Consider the following 6,947-nt stretch of genomic DNA (forward strand, 5'->3'; position numbering starts at 1 on the left):
TTTCCTTCTTTCTCTCCTCTCTTTTTCTCCTTTTCCCAATACAACTTGCTTTTGGCCACTCTGCACTGAGCAAAATGACTAGAAGGAAAACCTCACCTCAAAAGAAAGAATCAGAAACAGTCCTCTCTCCCACAGAGTTACAAAATCTGGATTACAATTCAATGTCAGAAAGCCAATTCAGAAGCACAGTTATAAAACAACTGGTGGCTCTCGAAAAAAGATAAAGGACTCAAGAGACTTCATGATTGCAGAATTTAGATCCAATCAGCCAGAAATTAAAAATCAATTGAATGAGATGCAATCCAAACTAGAAGTCCTAACGACGAGGGTTAATGAGGTGGAAAAAGGAGTGAGTGACATAGAAGACAAGTTGAGGGCAAAGAGGGAAACTGAGGAAAAAAGAGACAGACAATTAAAAGACCATGAGGACAGATTAAGGGAAATAAACAATGGCCTGCGGAAGAAAAACTTATCTTTAATTGGGGGTCCCGAGGGCGCCGAAAGGGCCAGAGGGCCAGAATATGTATTTGACAAATCCTAGCTGAAAACTTTCCTAATCTGGGAAAGGAAACAGGCATTCAGATTCAGGAAATAGAGAGACCCCCCCCCCAAAATCATTAAAAACCTTTCAACACCTCGACATTTCATAGTGAAGCTTGCAAATTCCAAAGATAAAGAGAAGATCCTTAAAGCACCAAGAGACAAGAAAGCCCTGACTTTTATGGGGAGGAGTATAAGGGTAACAGCAGATCTCTCCACAGAGACCTGGCAGGCCAGAAATGGCTGGCAGGATATATTCAGGGTCCTAAATGAGAAGAACATGCAACCAAGAATACTTTTTCCAGCAAGGCTCTCATTCAAAATGGAAGGAAAGATAAAGAGCTTCCAACACAGGCAGGAACTGAAAGAATATGTGACCTCCAAACCAGCTCTGCAAGAAATTTTAAGGGGGACTCTTAAAATTCCTTTTAAGAAGAAGTCCAGTGGAACAATCCACAAAAACAAGGACTGAATAGATATCATGATGACACTAAACTCATATCTGTCAATAGTAACTCTGAACGTGAATGGCCTTAATGACCCCATCAAAAGGCGCAGGGTTTCACACTGGATAAAAAAGCAGGACCCATCTATTTGCTGCCTACAAGAGACTCATGTTAGACAGAAGGACACCTAAAACCTGAAAATAAAAGGTTGGAAAACCATTTACCATTCAAATGGTCCTCAAAAGAAAGCAGGGGTGGCCATCCTTATATCAGATAAACTAAAATTCACTCTGAAGCCTATAGTGAGAGATGAAGAGGGACACTATCTCATACTTAAAGGATCTATCCAACAAGAGGACTTAACAATCCTCAATATATATGCCCCGAATGTGGGAGCTGCCAAATATTTAAACCAATTAATAACCAAAGTGAAGAAATACTTAGATAATAATACACTGATACTTGGTGACTTCAATCTAGCTATTTCTACCCTCGATAGGTCTTCAAAGCACAACATCTAAAAAGAAATGAGAGCTTTAAATGATACACTGGACCAGATAGATTTCACAGATATCTACAGAACTTTACATCCAAACTCAACTGAATACACATTCTTCTCAAGTGCACATGGAGCTTTCTCCAGAATAGACCACACACTGGGTCACAAATAGGGTCTGAACCGATACCAAAAGATTGGGATCGTCCCCTGCATATTCTCAGACCATAATGCCTTGAAATTAGAACTAAATCACAACAAGAAGTTTGAAAGGATTTCAAACACGTTGAGGTTAAGGACCATCCTGCTAAAAGATGAAAAGGTCAACCAGGAAATTAAGGAAGAATTAAAAAGATTCATGGAAACTAATGAGAATGAAGATACAACCATTCAAAATCTTTGGGATGCAGCAAAAGCAGTCCTAAGGGGGAAATACATCACAATACAAGCATCCATTCAAAAACTGGAAAGAATTCACATGCAAAAGCTAACCTTACACATTAAGGAGCTAGAGAAAAAGCAGCAAATAGATCGTACACCCAGCAGAAGAAGAGAGTTAATAAAGATTTGAGCAGAACTCAATGAAATCGAGACCAGAAGAACTGTGGAACAGATCAACAGAACCAGGAGTTGGCTCTTTGAAAGAATTAACAAGATAGATAAACCATTAGCCAACCATATTAAAAAGAAGAGAGAGGAGACTCAAATTAATAAAATCATGAATGAGAAAGGAGAGATCACTACCAACACCAAGGAAATACAAAAGATTTTAAACACATATTATGAACAGCTATATGCCAGTAAATTAGGCAATCTAGAAGAAATGAATGCATTCCTGGAAAGCCACAAACTACCAAAACTGGAATAGGAAGAAATAGAAAACCTGAACAGTCCAATAACCAGGGAGGAAATTGAAGCAGTCATCAAAAACCTCCCAAGACAGAAGACTACAGGGCCAGATGGCTTCCCAGGGGAATTCTATAAAACGTTTAAAGAAGAAACCTTACCTATTCTACTAAAGCTGTTCAGCAAGATAGAAAGAGATGGAGTACTTCCAAATTCGTTCTATGAGGCCAGCATCACCTTAATTCCAAAACCAGACAAAGACCCCACCAAAAAGGAGAATTACAGACCAATATCCTTGATGAACATGGATGCAAAAATTCTCAACAAGATACTAGCCAATAGGATTCAACAGCACATTAAGAAAATTATTCACCACGACCAAGAAGGATTTATCCCCGGGACACAATAGTGGTTCAACACTCATAAAACAATCAATGTGATTCATCATATCAGCAAGAGAAAAACCAAGAACCATATGATCCTCTCATTAGATGCAGAGAAAGCATTTGACAAAATACAGCATCAATTCCTGATCAAAACTCTTCAGAGTGTAGGGATAGAGGGAACTTTCCTCGACATCTTAAAAGCCATCTACGAAAAGCCCACAGCAAATATCATTCTCAATCGGGAAGCACTGAGATCATTTCCCCTAAGATCAAGAACAAGACAGGGATGTCCACTCTCACCACTGCTATTCAACATATTATTGGAAGTCCTAGCCTCAGCAATCAGACAACAAAAAGACAGTAAAGGCATTCAAATTGGCAAAGAAGAAGTCAAACTCTCCCTCTTTGCTGATGACATGATACTCTACATAGAAAACCCAAAAGCCTCCACCCCAAGATTGCTAGAACTCATACAGCCATTTGGTAGCGTGGCAGGATACAAAATCAATGCCCAGAAATCAATGGCATTTCTATACACTAACAACGAGACTGAAGAAAGAGAAATTAAGGTGTGAATCCCATTTACAATTGCACCCAAAAGCATAAGATACCTAGGAATAAACCTAACCAAAGAGGTAAAAGATCTATAACCTAAAAACTACAGAATATCTCTGAAAGAAATTGAGGAAGACACAAAGAGATGGAAAAATATTCCATGCTCATGGATTGGCAGAATTAATATTGTGAAAATGTCAATGTTATCCAGGGCAATTTACAGATTTAATGCAATCCCTATCAAAATACCATGGACTTTCTTCAGAGAGTTAGAGCAAATTATTTTAAGATTTGTGTGGAATCAAAAAAGACCCCGAATAACCAGGGGAATTTTAAAAAAGAAAACCATATCTGGGGGCATCACAATGCCAGATTTCAGGTTGTACTACAAAGCTGTGGTCATCAAGACAGTGTGGTACTAGCACAAAAGCAGACACATAGATCAATGGAACAGAATAGAGAACCCAGAAGTGGACCCTGAACTTTATGGCCAACTAATATTCAATAAAGGAGGAAAGACTATCCATTGGAAGAAAGACAGTCTCTTCAATAAATGGTGCTGGGAAAATTGGACATCCACATGCAGAAGAATGACCTAGACCACTCTCTTTCCCCATACACAAAGATAAACTCAAAATGGATGAAAGATCTAAATGTGAGTCAAGATTCCATCAAAATCCTAGAGGAGAACACAGGCAACACCCTTTTTGAACTTGGCCACAGTAACTTCTTCCAAGATCCATCCATGAAAGGCAAAAGAAACATAAGCAAAAATGAACTATTGGGACTTCATCAAGATAAGAAGCTTCTGCACAGCAAAGGATACAGTCAACAAAACTCAAAGACAACCCACAGAATGGGAAAAGATATTTGCAAATGACCTATCAGATAAAGGGCTAGTTTCCAAGATCTATAAAGAACTTATTAAACTCAACACCAAAGAAACAAACAATCCAATCATGAAATGGGCAAAAGACATGAAGAGAAATCTCACAGAGGAAGACATAGACATGGCCAACATGCACATGAGAAAATGCTCTGCATCACTTGCCATCAGGGAAATACAAATCAAAACCACAATGAGATACCACCTCACACCAGTGAGAATGGGGAAAATTAACAAGGCAGGAAATAACAAATGTTGGAGAGGATGCGGAGAAAGGGGAACCCTCTTACACTGTTGGTGGGAATATGAACTGGTGCAGCCACTCTGGAAAACTGTGTGGAGGTTCCTCAAACAGTTAAAAATATACCTGCCCTACGACCCAGCAATTGCATTGTTGGGGATTTACCCCAAAGATACAAATGCAATGAAACGCCGGGACACCTGCACCCCGATGTTTATAGCAGCAATGTCCACAATAGCCAAACTGTGGAAGGAGCCTCGGTGTCCAACGAAAGATGAATGGATAAAGAAGATGTGGTTTATGTATACAATGGAATATTACTCAGCTATTAGAAACGACAAATACCCACCATTTGCTTCAACGTGGATGGAACTGGAGGGTATTATTCTGAGTGAAGTAAGTGAGTCGGTGAAGGACAAACATTATATGTTCTCATTCATTTGGGGAATATAAATAATAGTGAAAGGGAATATAAGGAAAGGGAGAAGAAATGTGTGGGAAATATCAGAAAGGGAGACAGAACGTAAAGACTGCTAACTCTGGGAAACGAACTAGGGGTGGTGGAAGAGGAGGAGGGCGGGGGGTGGTAGTGAATGGGTGACGGGCACTGGGGGTTATTCTGTATGTTAGTAAATTGAACACCAATAAAAAATAAATTAAAAAAAATAAAAATAAATAAAAATAAAGTATAAAATGCAATGATTTGCTATAAAAAAATAACACTTTTACATTTTCTTCTACATATTTCTAATTTAAAAGCAGTTTTCCTTTAATTAGAGATGGCACACTTGCTACCAACTTTTATAGATGTTTAAAATCTTAATTATGAAAATGTCAGTTATTCTGTCGGTTGATCAATATGAAGTAAATGTTCTTAGCAAGGTTTAATATTTAGACTTAAGCTTCTACAAACATTAATAAAATCATTTGCCACAGAAAGTTTTATTTGAAATAGAACATTTCAACTAAAGACTCAATTAACTTAATTCTTTCACCTTTACTCATACAGTCAATCCTTGAATGTTTAATTGCATAACAAAGGATCATCCTTCATGTATAAACTATGGCTCCAGCTTGTCTCACCTTTTTTTCCTACCACCCAGTTTCACTCCGTTTGCTACTTTTAGATGTTGGCTGTTCTACCACCTGAGAAGGCATGCTCCCTCTGAACCCTCATCCACTCTCTGTCACCTATACTTTCTTGTCCAGGATAACCCCAAAGTCAGTACTTCTACAACATTAACAGCCCCATGAGATTCCTTACTCTCATCACTCAATACATTGAAATGGAGATGAAATAATTCCATATCTTGCTATTAAGGATACCATGGTTGTTATATTCTTTGGGCTTATGATGGAACTCATAAGGAGGACAATTTTTTCCCATGGACAATATTATTAGATTTGATAGGTAGCTGGGAGTTTTAAAGCACTGATGTTTCTATCTACAGATCAACTATTCTAGTAGTTCAATTGTATTTTTTTTTTTTTTGGTTTAAGAAAGCAAACGTTACAAATGACAAGATTGGATCCCTGGGTGGCTCAGCGGTTTTGTGCCTGCCTTTGGCCCATGGCGCGATACTAGAGTCTCGAGATCGAGTCCCACGTTGGGCTCCCGGCATGGAGCCTGCTTCTCCCTCCTCCTGTGTATCTGCCTCTCTCTCTCTCTATGTCTGTCATAAAATAAATAAATAAATCTTAAAAAAAAAACAAATGACAAGATTGATATAAAAATGTATTTTTTATTCTGAACAACTGAATCATCACTGAAACTCTTGAACACTTTCCAGTTGGAAATCAGAGGTTGCCTAGCAGTAATAACATGTAATTAGACTGTAACAGGAAAGAAAGTGAGGCACATAAATAGATTTTCCCAATTATTAAAATATGTTTTAATTTAATAATCACCATGCTGTACATTATATCCTAGAACTTATTTATACCTGGAAGTTTTACCTTCTGACCTCTTTCACTCAGTTTGTCCATCCCCATCCCCATCTCTGGAAACCACCAATATGTTATCTGAATCTATCATCTTAGGTTTTTAGAGATTCTACATCTAAATGAGATCATACAGTATTTTTCTTATATATATATATATATATATATATATATATATATATATATATATAATTTCATTCATCATTGATGGACATTTAGGTTGCTTCCATGTCTACCATAAATAAAGCTGCATAAACATGGGGATGCAGATATCTTTTCAAGATAGTGATTTCATTTATTTTGGATAAATACCCAGAAGTGAGGTTTTTGGATCATATGGTAATTCTACTTTTAATTTTTTGAGGAATCTCCATTCTGGTTTCCATAGTGGCTGTGCCAATTTACATTCCCAACAGTTTACAAGGGTTCCTTTTATTCCACATCCTACCAAACTCTCATAATTTCTTATCTTTTTGATAATAGCTATCTTAAAAAATATAAGACAGTAGCTCATTATGATTTTGATTTATATTTCCCTGATGATTAGTGATTTGGGGCACCTTTTCATGTATCTGTTGGCCATTAAGATATCTTCTTTGGAAAAATGTCT

Source organism: Canis lupus, chromosome X, assembly GCF_003254725.2.
Source record: "Canis lupus dingo isolate Sandy chromosome X, ASM325472v2, whole genome shotgun sequence".
NCBI classification, from domain to species: domain Eukaryota; kingdom Metazoa; phylum Chordata; class Mammalia; order Carnivora; family Canidae; genus Canis; species Canis lupus.